This window comes from Lissotriton helveticus, chromosome 3_1, assembly GCF_964261635.1.
Source record: "Lissotriton helveticus chromosome 3_1, aLisHel1.1, whole genome shotgun sequence".
NCBI classification, from domain to species: domain Eukaryota; kingdom Metazoa; phylum Chordata; class Amphibia; order Caudata; family Salamandridae; genus Lissotriton; species Lissotriton helveticus.
In genome coordinates this window covers 1,881,615,859-1,881,629,840 of record NC_136061.1, presented here as the reverse complement: position 1 = coordinate 1,881,629,840, position 13,982 = coordinate 1,881,615,859, and the positions used below count along the sequence as shown (strand labels likewise).

Here is a 13,982-nt window from a genome sequence, read left to right as displayed (position 1 = left end):
CCTGTGTTCGCACTGCTCGCGTCCCGCGCAGCAACAATCTCGCACTCGCGAAATTGTAAAAATTACAATTCTGCACATGAATTGAAAACTACCAGGCTTAGTTATGGGTGCATGCATGATACAACTGTTTTCTTTAATTTTAACATTATTCTGGCCAGGGCATGGATGGCATTGGATTGTTGTGATTTTTGTGTGTTTTACGACTTTTTGGGGTGGTGTTGGGGGCTTGCTATGTGGGTGGGGGCTAGTTTATTGCCTGGTCCCGTGTGGGTGGGGGTCTAGGGGCCATTTTTAAGCCAGTTTGTGTGCTTTGTGCCATAGGCCTGCACCCAGTGTGCTGTGATTTTATCATGCCCAGGGGGCCCAGAATCCGTCTGTTCGCGGATTTTGCTGGTTATTCGCCACGTTCGCGTCGTGAAGCAACAATCTCGCACTCGCGAAATTGCAAAAATTGCAATTTCGCACCAGAAAACCACCAGCAGGCAGCATAAACCTTCTGAAACTTGATGGATGGCATTGGATTGTGGTGATTTGATTGGTGTTGTGTTTTTTGACTTTTTGGAGTAGGGGTTGGGGGCTGGCTATGTTGGTGGGGGCCATTTTGAGGCATGGTCCTGGCCATGTGGATGGGGGTCAAGCGGCCATTTTGAAGGCAGGCAGTGAGCTTTGTGCCATAGGCCTGCACCCATTTTGCCTTGCTTTCACCCATTGTGCCCAGGGGGAGTCAGTGGTACATGAAACTATAACCCTCTGTGTGTGTGCTATCTTGGATCAATGTTAAATTCCTGTTTCCCAAAAATTTAGCAATTCTTAATTTTGAAATTTCCATATTGTGTGGTGTGCACATGTGTATTCATAAATGCCTACTTGCAAACTATTTATTGAAGCGCTACATATGCAACATATATTTACTGATGTTCCTCTGTCTTCGTTTGATTTTAGGTGCACAAAGTCAATAACTCCGCATCATCGTTGAGCATCAGTGCCAGGAAGAAGTCCTGCTGCGGCCTGCTGTTCCGACATCTGAAGAAGATGGCTCCAAAAAGAGGTGCCCGTAGCTCCTCTTGCAAGAAAGATGTCTCTACTAAGGAGAAGAAGAAGCAAGTGGCACCACTTACCAAGGAGACTGGTGGCTCGACCACTAAGTTTTTGTGGAAAAAACAAAAGTCCACCATGAGTGCTGCACAGGTAGCCTGTTTAGTGGTTGAATCACCAACGACCAGTGATGTTGGCTCATCGCAAGAAAGTAGCAGCACACCATCAACACAGGTTGTAACTCATCTCACAAGTACTATTCAACAACCAAAGCCGCAACAACAACTGCATGGGCTACTAGTACAAGCACAAGTACATGCGCAAGGAGCTATCCGAGAAGGAGCTGTCCGAGAAGGAGCTGTCCGAGAAGGAGCTGTCCGAGAAGGAGAAGGTCGAGAAGGAGCTGGTCGAGAAGGAGAAGGTCGAGAAGGAGCTGGTCGAGAAGGAGAAGGTCGAGAAGGTCGAGAAGGAGAAGGTCGAGAAAGAGAAGGCCGAGAAGGAGAAGGCCGAGAAGGAGAAGGCCGAGAAGGAGAAGGCCGAGAAGGAAAGACCGAGAAGGAGAGGGCCATGGAGAGTTGCAAGTAGAGGTCAGTGAAGAGGCCCATGTAGCGGCGCATGGAGCGGTGCAAGTGCCCACAATGGTTCTTCTTCCAGGAGTAGGGGCACAGGAGAAAATTGACTTTGGAGCCGGGGTATCATGTCAGGAAGACGAAGGCACTCCTCCTGATGATTCATTTTCTCCCAGCTCCCCAGCAAGGAAAAGATCAAGGAGTGTGTGTAGAAGTTCCTCTTCAAGCCCCGCTCCATCAGATGATCTGGATATAGATTGGCAACCATCTCCAACGTCTGAGAGGGAGGCACACCACTCGCTGCGAAAGGTATCAAAAGTTAAAAGGAAGGGCCCCGGAAAGCTCATACTTATGGATCCGAACGCCGGACTTGATGAAGTGGTTCATTCTGATGTTGATGAACAGGATGACAGCAATGACCTAGTCATCACACACGTCATTCCAGCCACACCGGCCATGCAGCAGACAGACATTTATACCCTATCCCGACGTCATGCTGAGCGTGACCCTGGCGACGTGGCACTGGTAGCACCACCAACGCAGTCAAGTAGTACAACAAGTTCAACAAAACCTACAGCTCCCATATTTTCTCCCCAGAGGGGGACTCCATCCAGCTCGACTCCCTCAAGTAGGGTTGCTGCAATAATTGCACAACCCAGTAGATGTCTGCAAGGCTCATCCACCCCTGCTTCATCTGGCATTGGCAGTATCATCTCGTGCGGCAAAACCAGAAGTTTCCAGTCCCCAGTTTGGAACTTTTTTAGTGTCCATGCAAAGTATGATAACATAGCCATTTGTTGCATTTGTAAGACTAGAGTTAGCCGTGGTAAGACTGGTACCAACTATGGAACCGGAGGCCAGATAGGTCATCTTCAAAGAAGGCACGCTGTCGTATGGTTTGCGCACCTAGCAAACATCAAGGGAAAGCAATCCCAAAGGGCAAGTGGCCAAAATATACCCATACTAGGTGTTTCATCTGAAGATGACGGGGAGGTAGAAGAAGCGTCAGACATTTGTCCGGTTGCACCCAGTACCCCTGGCAGCACCACACCCTCCGGGACACATAGGAGGCACACTGAGAGTCTGGGAGACACACCAATGCGGAAAATGTCAACACTTAGCACAAGTGGGTCGAAGAAGGCATCAGCATCATCCAGTAAATTTGTCCAGCGCACCATTTCAGCCATGTTCTCCTCAGATGCGCAATTTCAACGCAACCACCCAATTGTACGCCTGTATAACACTAAGCTGGCTAAAATGCTAGCGGTGGACCTTCTCCCTTTTTCGTTTGTCGAAAATGTGGGTTTTCTTGAACTCGTGGCAACACTGGCCCCTAAATGGAAGGTTCCTAGCCGGTTCTATTTTGCCAGGGTTGCTGTTCCAGCATTACATAAAGAGGTGCTTGAGTTGGTTGGGGCAGCTTTGCAGAAGAGTGCTGTTCACACTATACACCTGACAACAGACATGTGGACCAGTTGCCAAGCCCTTGATTACATGTGCATCACTGCACACTGGGTCTCTTTTTCAGGGGTTGCAAAACAGATAAATGCAGGTGGTGACTTGGCCGAGATTTTTAAGGGTGCTCGTAAACATGCAACATTAGCCATGTTTGGCATGGAGAAAAGTCATACTGCAGCCAACATTTTGGATGACTTTAACAAAAAGGTCTCGCAATGGCTGCCCCCAAGAAATTGCAAGGTTGGTTATGTTTCTACTGATAATGGCAGCAATGTAGTTAAGGCCATGGAGAACGGTTACTATTTCAGAGTGCCGTGTTTGGCGCACTGTATGAACCTTGTCGTGCAAAAGTTCTTGAAAAAAGAACTTGCAGTCGACAAAATACTGACCATCTGCAGAAGAATATGCACACATTTCAACCATTCTTTTAAGGCCCGGAAGGAGCTGAGGCGCCAGCAAAATGTACGTAGAATGCCAGTGAAAGCACTTATCCAGGAGGTGGCAACACGTTGGAACTCGACCTTCTACATGCTTGAGCGTCTGCATGAGCTGTTTCCAGTAGTCAATGAGTATTTCTACAACCTGGGTGGTGATACGACAGAAATGATGCTAGCGGTGGAGCAATGGCAGCTAGTTAAAAGCCTGACAGACATGCTTCGTCCTTTTGAAGTCTTCACGCATGACGTCAGCAGGGAGGACTGTTCTTTGAGCAAAGCTATCCCATTGTTGCTGAAGCTCGAGCACCAAGTCAAGGTGGTGTCTTCAGAATTAAAAGATGCTGGAAAGAATTAAGCATATGAGTTGGCGCAGAGATTATTACAACGCCTAGTTAGCAATAAACGGCTTATAAATATCAAGAAACAACAGCACTACATTTGTGCTACTATTCTGGATCCACGTTACAAAAAGCCATTGTTTGGCAAAGTAATAATTCCTTTTGAAACATCAGATGTTACAGAGTACAAAGGTTGGCTAGTTCAGTCAGCCATTCGTTTTGAAAGAGAGCGGAAGGAAACTGTAGAAGACAGTACTACTAGTGAATCAGCAGGCCATCAGGCATCCCAAAAAAACACTTCTGCATCTGTGCCTGTGGCAGAAGTGAGTGACTTTTCCTCTGAGCCGTTAACCACACCAGCAACCGTATCATCTGCACCAGGCCCAGGCGATATGTCTGAAGCGGATTGGCTAAGTGAGCTAGGGTTTCCTTGTCCCAGAAAGGACACAGAAGTGCAAAGTACAGGAATCCGGGAGGACATTCTTTCAATGGTGCAGGCCTATCTGGATGACTCAACAGCGGTCAATATTACTGAGGACCCATTGGCGTATTGGCATGGGAAAAGAAACATATGGCGAGAGCTCACCAACCTGGCTATCAATTACTTGTCTTGCCCACTCGCAAGCGTGTCTTCAGAACGTGTTTTTAGTTCTACTGGTGGCATTGTGACTTGCAAAAGGTCCCGCCTCTTGCCCGCAAATGTGGAGCGGCTCACCATGATAAAGATGAACCAGCACTTCATACCACCAGATTACAAAGTACGAGAATGCACGCAGGAAGAAGAGGACACCGACGTACCTGAGGAAAGTTCTCCTCAGTTACCAGAAGTACTACCGACTCAATTTGCAGAGTTTGAGGACGAGCTCTGCTTCCCTGACAGCGAGTTCTGAAAATGAGTCAATGATTCATTAACTTTAACATTAGTCCTTATTCACTTTTATTCCTGTGTGTCTGTCTTTCTTTTTTTAGCAAGTGCTTCATCACATTCACAACAAAACTGTAATCAACCAATCAAACAACAAGCCCATCAGCAGAACTGTCTTGATTTTGATGCCGCAGCATTCCTCAGGTTCACAACAGTTAGTTGACAAGAACTCAGTCCTGGTCGTCTATCCTCCTCCTCCAGACTCACCCTATCCATTTCCCGTAATGCTGATGCCTGGAATCTGCACAATGAAGAAACTTACGTTGACGAGTCCCCTAAAGAGGGACTGTCTGGAAGTAGTGAGTCCTCATTTAAATACATTTTGCTAAGTGTGACTTTTTTGCGTTTGGGTTTACGGGTCTTGGCTGGGCCATTGCTGGCAAGGTCAATTAAGGGATGAAATTGGTTAGGCATTTACTTTGGAAAACATTTGGCCTATTACACGTGAACGTTTAGGCGTTATTATTGCTCGCTTGCCTGTCTTAGGGGTGCTGTCTGTGGGGCTACTAGGATGTTGGGGTCTGTGAGCACCGCTGCCATATTTCTAATGTTGATTGCTTTTGTTTTGCAGAAAATCCACGCCGGGAAACTCCAGTTGGGGCCCTGCTGCAGAACGCTTTAGGACACTGTGAATTCCAAGTGGAGCCAGCCCTCAAACACAAATTACAGGTAAGATAAGCGTTTGGATGGGAGGTAGTATAATGGAGTATTAGGAGAGGCGAGAGAGTGACAGTGGTACTAGTAGTAAAGTCCTAGGGCTCTTCAATCAACAAACTCTGTGACAGGCATTTACTTTGGAAAACATTTGGCCAATTACACGTGAACGTTTAGGCGTTATTATTGCTCGCTTGCCTGTCTTAGGGGTGCTGTCTGTGGGGCTTCTAGGATTTTGGGGTCTGTGAGCACCGCTGCCATATTTCTAATGTTGATTGCTTTTGTTTTGCAGAAAATCCACGCCGGGAAACCCCAGTTGGGGCCCTGCTGCAGAACGCTTTAGGACACTGTGAATTCCAAGTGGAGCCAGCCCTCAAACACAAATTACAGGTAAGATAAGCGTTTGGATGGGAGGTAGTATAATGGAGTATTAGGAGAGGCGAGAGAGTGACAGTGGTACTAGTAGTAAAGTCCTAGGACTCTTCAATTAACAAACTCTGTGACAGGCATTTACTTTGGAAAACATTTGGCCAATTACACGTGAACCAACACGATGACAGTGTTCAGTAAAACGAACTTACTGCAAAACCACCACCCACCAGGCTCAAAAGTAGTAAAAAAAAAGATATGCTCAGATAAAGTTTGAAAAAGTATATTTTTATATCCCTAACAAAATAATCTCCCACAAGACCCTCCCTAACCCCAACAAATAAATAGTCCATCAAAAGTCCCCAAAAAACCCAACTCCCAATTCCCACCCCCCAAAATTCACTAAAAAAAGGGCAAGGGACACTCTAGGGATGCATGGTGTTGTTAACTTTGGCCTCCAGGGCATCATGCCTTAGGGCCAGGGCATCGTATTGCTCCCGGAGGGTGGCGTGATCTAAACGGAGGCCCTCCACCAAATTTTGGTACTCTTTCCATTTCCGGACCTCCGCCTCCAGGTCCGACACTCTGCGGATTGCTCGGCGCAAGCGAGCCTTTACAGTACTGTGAGGTGCAGCCTTTGCTGCTCGGCGGTGGCGTCTGCCAGCACGGCTCCGTTTGGCTGGAGCACTGCGCTGACCGGCAGAACGTGGGGTCACTGAGGAGGATGCAGATGTTATATTGGAAGTACTGGACTGCGTGTCGTCCCCCTCCAGTTCCACCAGCCGCCGATATTGGGCAACAGTTGCATCCAGCCTCCGTTGCCGGGCCAGTACAGCCAGCATACTCCTTGTTGGTTTTGTTTTAGTATGACCAACTATATGAAGAAAGAAAGACATAATCTGTAACCAATGCTCTTTAAGAATATGATTAACACAAAATGATTCAGCAGGAAGTTTTGTCACAGTACAACTAGCAACTAGCCAGCGCAGTACAAAAGAAACTATTCAGGCCAATATCATGGGCGTCCGCAGGGATGGGCAAGAGAGGGCGCGATTGCCCCCCCCTGGATCGCAGGTCCATCCAGTGCTGGCCCAGTGACAAATTACAATATGGTAATTACAGCAGGCTGGGACCGACAGACAGATAGAGGCAGAGACAGAGAGAGAGGAAGACAGAAGGAGAGAGAGAGAGAGAGGGAGGGAGCCAGAGGGTGACAGAGGGAGGATGAGGGAGGGAGACAGAGAGAGAGGGAGGGGGAGAGAGAAAGAAAGATGTGTGTAATGTGTATGCCAGGTCTGGTGGCTCAGTGGACGAAGGCATCCGCTGCAGGGGCATGATTTCAATTTCATGGTCATATTTTTTTTTGTTGCTCTAGATACACCCCTCTCCCCCACCGACCCTGCCCCCTTCGGTGCAGCCCTTGGCCACAAACCACACTATCAATCATGTCAGGAGTAGGACTCAGGAGATGGTGATGATGTTGCACCCCCCCCTGGAAACATTTCATAGTATGTTCGTAGTTCATCCAGTGACCGTCTACTCTCTGTAGATACACATCATATGCTATCTAAGAGTCAGATAGTACCATGATCCAGCTTACCTGTACCCGCCACCACCACTGTCTCCTTCCTCACAGTCTGTACTTCTTGGTCCGACTCCTCTTGCGCCGCCTCCTCCCCAGAGTGGTCCTCGGACTCGGAGTCGATCACTATTACCACATCCGAGCTGGCCCCACCACCAGATGTTCCACCTACAAAGTAGATTTAAGAATGTTAGATTACACCACTCACTAGTAGTTGGTCTAAGTATGAATGAAGAATGTGAAAACAACAGAAAAAGTAATTGACTGTCTACTCTAGTCTAAAGTAAAAATGTCCCTCCTTCCAGGGAAGGCTGTTGTCTTGCTGCATTTTTTTTGACATAATTGATGGATGCTTGCTTAATTTTAACACACACCATTTTTCTCTGAACAGACAGAAACTGGACTTCTAAGGACAAGAGCAACATCAACTTCAAACCAGGTGAAAGCTCGGCTCGACCACAAGAAATGTGTTCCATTACTCATCAACTCAGCACCAAGCACTTTTCCATTTCCAACTAACTTTATTTTAATATATGTGTTTACTTAAACTTTTAATAAAGCTTTTAAACTTGAATAGACTCTGTGGTTTTTGGTCCTCCAGACTAGAGTGACTGAGCGAAAGGTTTTGCAATTTTTGCAAGGAGGAGTCCGTGCCGCTGACACTACCAGGTTTATACGGTGTGCCAAACACGCCACTCTGAAATATTATTACTCTGGTCTTTGGTGTCCATAGTTCGGTTTGTGGAGAATTGTCCCTGCAACAGTAGTATTATTGATTTTGCTCCTATCTAAACACTATTTCGAAAAAAATTTAATTAGGAACGCTTGGACAACAATAGGTCCTCTATATTTAAATGAAAACTTACTGGGGCCAGCAAAGGAGCACTCGCCGCCCTGGCCTGCATCCTCCTCCTTTGGAGCCACTGCATCCGCTTTTTCTGTCCGCTTGCCCCTGGGCGGACCTGACGTACAACATGAAAGAATGAACAGAAAACATTGATGATTGCTGCTTGTCGATGTCCTTGTCAACCAAATCAAACATTTAGAAAGAACAAGAACCAACTATTTCAGTCAAAAAGAGGGCTACAAAGGAAGGACTGCACCTGAGCCTCTACTCTAGGGGCAGATTTACAAGCCCCTTGCAGCTCTTTTGCTCCGTTCTTGCGTCACTTTTGTGACGCAGCGCCACAACAAGAGAGGCGCCATGGTGTGGCGTATATTAACAACGTGACGCATATGGGAGATGCATCCCATTCTAAAGCCCTGCGCCATAAGGGAGCGTTCCAGCGCAAGGGAGGGCGTTCCTGCGCAGGAACGCATGCTAAAAGTGGCTATGGGGAATATATAAAATTTCAATCAGTCATTTAGGACAATGATGCGTCACTGAAACCCTGCGCCTGCATGAAGCAGACTTACGGCTTGACGCAGCATTGCTGGAGCTGCGCCATCGTTGCAACGCAACTCCATCAATGAGCCGCCTTTACGGCACCGATGCGTAACGCTTCGGTGACGTTTTGGGACCATGGTGTGCCGCATTGTAAATACGGCGCACCATGGGTGGTGCTGGCGTGCCGCACACTTTGCAGGGATGCGCAGGTAATTGCTAATCTGACACTTAGGGGCATACTTACGAGTTCTGAGCTGGACACCTCCAGATGTGCACCAGAACAAATGCGTAACGCAAAACTAACCTTGCGTCACGGCAGATGCGCCGCAATTACAATGCGGCAAACCCTGGCGCAAGGGTAGGCAGATGCGTGACGCATCTCGTGACGAAAGAGGGGCGCATCTCTAGAGTCGCGGGCACGATGCAACTATAGCAATGCTCAGGGCTGCCCAATACTCAACATACCGCATCAGTCCTTACGCCTGCTTCAAGCAAGCAGGCATAAAGAATTGACGTAGCAGCGTCGCGGAAGTGCCTGCGTTAAATCTTGTAGATTTCACGCAGGCACTTTTGCGAGGCGCACAGCTCCCTGACCGCCACCCCCCACCCCCCACCCCCCCCTTGCGTAGGAACGCACCCTTTGTGTCTAGCATTACGCAGTTCTGTAAAGTACACTCATACATTACTCAGCCCAATTAAATGAACACAAAATAGAAAACAAATAAGCAGTGGCACCGCCACAGAGAAGGAGAACAGTGCACCTGAAATGCACAGAAGATTTTGAAATATTAATTTACCTCTCCTATGATATCAATGTAATCAGCAGCATTATTGCTCTTTGTAAAAAAGTTAAAGCAAACATTTGCAATATAACACAGTCACACAGAGCAGGAGAAAAAACAGAGTAGTGAGTGATGAAAAAATTGCTACTACTACTCACCAAGCCCGGGGACCTCCACTCCCAGCAGGTCTAGCAGGTCGCGCTCCCGGTCCAGGATATCGGTCCAGCGGTGGGTCACTTGATTGTAGGTGCGCTGGACCCCCGTGATGTCAAAAAGGGCCCGGCACACCTGCCCCCACCGCTTCCGTCGCTCCTGGCTGTTGGTATAACTAGCAGCGATCCTGCCGCCTGCCGAGATGGTCCTGGGGAGACGGCGCTGCACATAAAAAACGAGTAAGCCCACCTCCTCAGGGCTGAAGATCTCCCTGCGCACCACCATTTCCGCCCTCAAACGGCCACACGGGAGCCGGGCACGGGCTGCGGTGCCCGTCTTGGGCAGCTTGACAGCTGTCTTCACCATGTTCTGGGCAGGTGAAAAAGACAAAATGAAAAAGAATAAGAGTAGGGAAGAAGGAAATAAAAGTTTAAAAAAGTAGTTGAAAAGTAAACAAAAGTAGCCTAAAACACAAAAATATAGATCTAGAAAACTAGTGGGATAGAAAAAAAGTTAAATAGATCAAAAAAATATTAAAACAAGCAAAGGATGGCAGAGATATACAGAGGATAGAAACACCATGCCCAGACACATAGGAATGAATGAAAAACAAGATGGCGGCCCGAACACGTGCGTGTAAGTAAGTTCGCACGCGATTTCTCTCGCGAACTCGTGCGAACTTGCATTCGCAAGGCGCTCATTGGGCGAGATTACACATAGCGGGCGGAAACAGAAATACGTCACGCAAACCAAATGGCGGCGCCCATACTCAACCTTGGGGTAACTCGCACGAGTTCGCGGCTTCCACGGTCGATTTTGCACGACGCCGTGCCTCGCGAATAGGGCGAAATTACCGAAAAACGAGTTTTGCAAAAGCAAAACCAATGAGCAGGTGCAAAAGTTCGAGCTCATCATTTGTAACCATTTCCCTGTAGTGCTTCCTGAAGGGGCCCTCCAGAATCCGGTTGCCTACTTGCAACTATTGTGTGACCCTGCTCTGACAGACACAGAATAGTTACAAGTATGCCATTGCATCCTGTTATTGCAACAAAAAGGAAAGGGAGCAGACAAGCAGGTGCCAGCCTTCATTAATGTCAGTTGGGGCAGGGCAGGTGTTGTTGTTTGCAAAACTTAAAGCACTTAGCAGGTGTGCTTGGCTTTGCCACAATAATGTACACTCACTGGTCAATCAGAGGGTGCTGTGATGACACCGAGGGTGGCATGGGTGTGCCAGCCAGAGGGTGGCATGGGTGAACCAGAGTGCCAGTGTTGACAGAGGATGGCAGTGCTTTGCTTTGCCCCAATAATGTACACTGGTGAACCAGAGGGTGCTGTGATGACACAGAGGGTGACATGGGTGAGCCAGAGGGTGGCATGGGTGACCAAAGAGAGTGCCAGTGGTGACAGAGGGTGGCAGTGATGAAGAAAGCCTTGCAAACAGGCTGGGCACATAGAAACAACAAGTTCGCAAAACTGGCGACCCGACAAGTAAGTTCGCAATTTGCGAAATTGTACAAAACCCTCGCGAACTTGCAGAAACCCGTGCGAACACACCCCCCCAAAAAAATACGCAAATCCGCGAGAATTCGCGGATTTTGCGTATTGTCGCAATCCGCAAATACGCAAATACGCAAATTCGCGGATTGCGAATCCGCAAAATCCGCCCATGCTTAATCCAGATCCTTTTGGCAAATTCAATGTCGTACTGTGCTCTGATAATAAAACACGTGCAGTAGGAATGTAGGACTGTATTATACACACACATCTTTGCAGCAGGTGCATTCATCCCATGAGCTATTTCCCGACTGCTAGTCTTCCGTTCGCGAGCTGAAGGGGGCAGCTCTGTGCACGTGCCTCATGCTAAGGGCTCCTGCCCATCACACACTGCCCTCTAACACAGGCAGGGGGCCACAGTGCCATGGGGCTCACTCTTTGGCCGACCCTGGCAGGGTGATGTCACAGCACATGGCCGACCGATATTGTCTGCCGACAGGCTCCAATAGGAGGCAGTGCCAGCAGCCAGCTGACTGCAGTGCTCCAGGGCAGTGCATGCTGGGCAGGCAGCAGCTGGCACTGCAGCAGATCAAACGGTGCCCACTGCAGCCGGAGCGGAGCCATGCACAGCCCTGATAAGGACGGGCACCGGGCAGTAGCGAGGTAGGTGCAGTGTGCCCGCATGGTGATGCCCTTATAGGGGCGTGGGGTATCACCGCTGAGCTGGGGTGGACCAGTCTGCAGTGTGAGTGGTTGTTTTGTAAACACTGCTGGCCCTGTGTCCAGAGACTGGTCTGTGCCAGGGCGCATGGGCAGCAAGTGCCAGGCACGAGGCAGCCATAGATGCACCCAGGTCTCGCCCCCCAGTACTGGACCTATCTAGAAGCCCCGCCCGTTGGCCCGCATACCACACACTAGCGGTATGAAAAGTCTTCGCGCTCTTTCCCCACTATGATGGACAGCTCACTCAAGGGACCTCGACGCCTTTTGGCGCGGTGGCAAAGTTACAGGCACAGGTGGTCACATATTTGTGCAAATGACAAAAAAATCTGCGAGTTCGCTGGAAAATTTGCGAACTCGCAGATTTTTTTGCCATTTTGCGCAAATTCACGGACCGCAAATTCGCAAATTTCGCCCATATTTAATTTTGTTGCAAGCAGGGCAGAATGTAATCACGCATGCAATACGTGAAGTGGTTTTCTTAGGTCTGGCTTCCAGTAAGAATTCCCTGTGTGAAAACCAAGCGTGTTTCATTGATCTTTTCACCAAACGTCTCGGGTAGCCCCTGTTCATGAGTTTGTCACACAGGATATCTGCTTCCCTGAGATAGTCTTGTTTTATTTAGCAATTTGTGCATATCCTTAAGTATTGGCCATAGGGAAGGCCGTCCCTAAGTGCTCTGGGATGGGCACTCCTGTAATGAAGAAGGGTATTGTGTTCTGTGGGCTTTCTGTACAGGGTTGTGTGAAGCTCCCCCTCCCAGATTGTGGTGGTGGCATAGACAAATCAGGCCCCCCTACTCAGCAAATTCAGAATTGAATGTGTGCCATTAATCGATGGAGGAGCACACACTGTCTTAAACTCAACTCTGATAAAACAGAGATTCTGATCTTTCGCAACACGCAACTGAGCTTGGGTAATCTGTGGTGGCCGGCAGAGATAGGGGATCCACCAAAACCTGTGGTTAAAGCTAAGAACTTGGGTGTGTGGTTCGACAACAAACTCACTTTCACCGAGCACACACATGCAATTGTTTCCTCTGCCCACTTTCTCATCAAGAAAGTCAAGAAGATTCTTCCTTACATCCCTGTGGACACCAGAAAAACTGTAGTTACATCATTGATTCAGTCGAAGCTGGACTATTGTAACAGGCTGTTTTTAAATATTCAGAAGCAGTGCCTAAAAAAACTTCATAGTGTACAGAACTCAGCTGCACGGTTACTGTCTAATACCCCCAGGCACAAATCTGTTTCCAAAGAGATTTGCAGCCTGCAGTACAACAGATTAAATTCAAGGAGCTGTGCCTGACGTACAGAGCACTGCACTACACAGCTCCGGTCTTTTTGCAGAACCTTCTCATCTGGTATGAACCATACAGACATCTTTGCTCTTCAGGAGCTAAACTGCTGACAGTACCCAGAATCCTAACATCAATCTGGGGGGGTCGCAGTTTTTGCTTCGGTACTTCCAAACTCTGGAACTCTCTTCTGAGCAAACTCAGAAGTGCAAGCACCCTTTCCTCTTTTAGTAAGGGACTGAAAACCTGGCTGTTCCAGAACTAAACGCACAAGCAGGTCCACTTTTCATCCGTCTCGCCAAGACACTTATGGGTATAGGTGCGCTTTATAAATCACAGTAACATTAACATTAACTGGGTTTAACAGTGATATCCAGATAGTCTACATGTGCATTGCTTGAGGTATACGTGAATCTGAGATCCGGCTGGCAGTTGTTGAGCCAAGCACAGAAATTGTCTAATTCATTATTTCATTAATTCATTAGTGGTGCCTCGCCAAATCCTAAACACATCATCAATATATCGATGCCAGCCTCTGATGTGGTTGTGATGTGGATTGATTTCATTAAGGATAAATGCTCTTTCTATGTCGTCTACAAAGAGGATAGCAAACTTAGGGGCAAAAACTGCTCTCATACTTGTACCCTTGCATTGTTTATAAAGCGTGTCATTGAACATAAAGTAGTTCCTAGTCAGTGCTATGTTCAGGAGAGAGATGATGAATTTGGTTTGTACTTTATGAGGTCTGGGCCTGTTGTTCAAATGGTTTTCAAGGACTGTAG

The 13,982-nt window shown here is 48.0% G+C and overlaps 1 protein-coding gene and 1 long non-coding RNA gene across 2 annotated transcripts in view; both read left to right on the top strand.

Annotated features, from left to right (window-relative positions):
* The window catches only part of LOC144823935 (sperm-specific sodium:proton exchanger-like), a 5,382,759-nt gene that overhangs the window by 968,076 nt on the left and 4,400,701 nt on the right, over nt 1-13,982 (top strand). The gene's annotated exons all lie outside the window — the stretch shown is intronic.
* LOC144825194 (uncharacterized) lies at nt 4,651-7,827 on the top strand. The gene is made up of 3 exons (XR_013609327.1): nt 4,651-5,061; nt 5,334-5,431; nt 7,759-7,827. It is a non-coding gene; the product is annotated as an uncharacterized LOC144825194 (long non-coding RNA).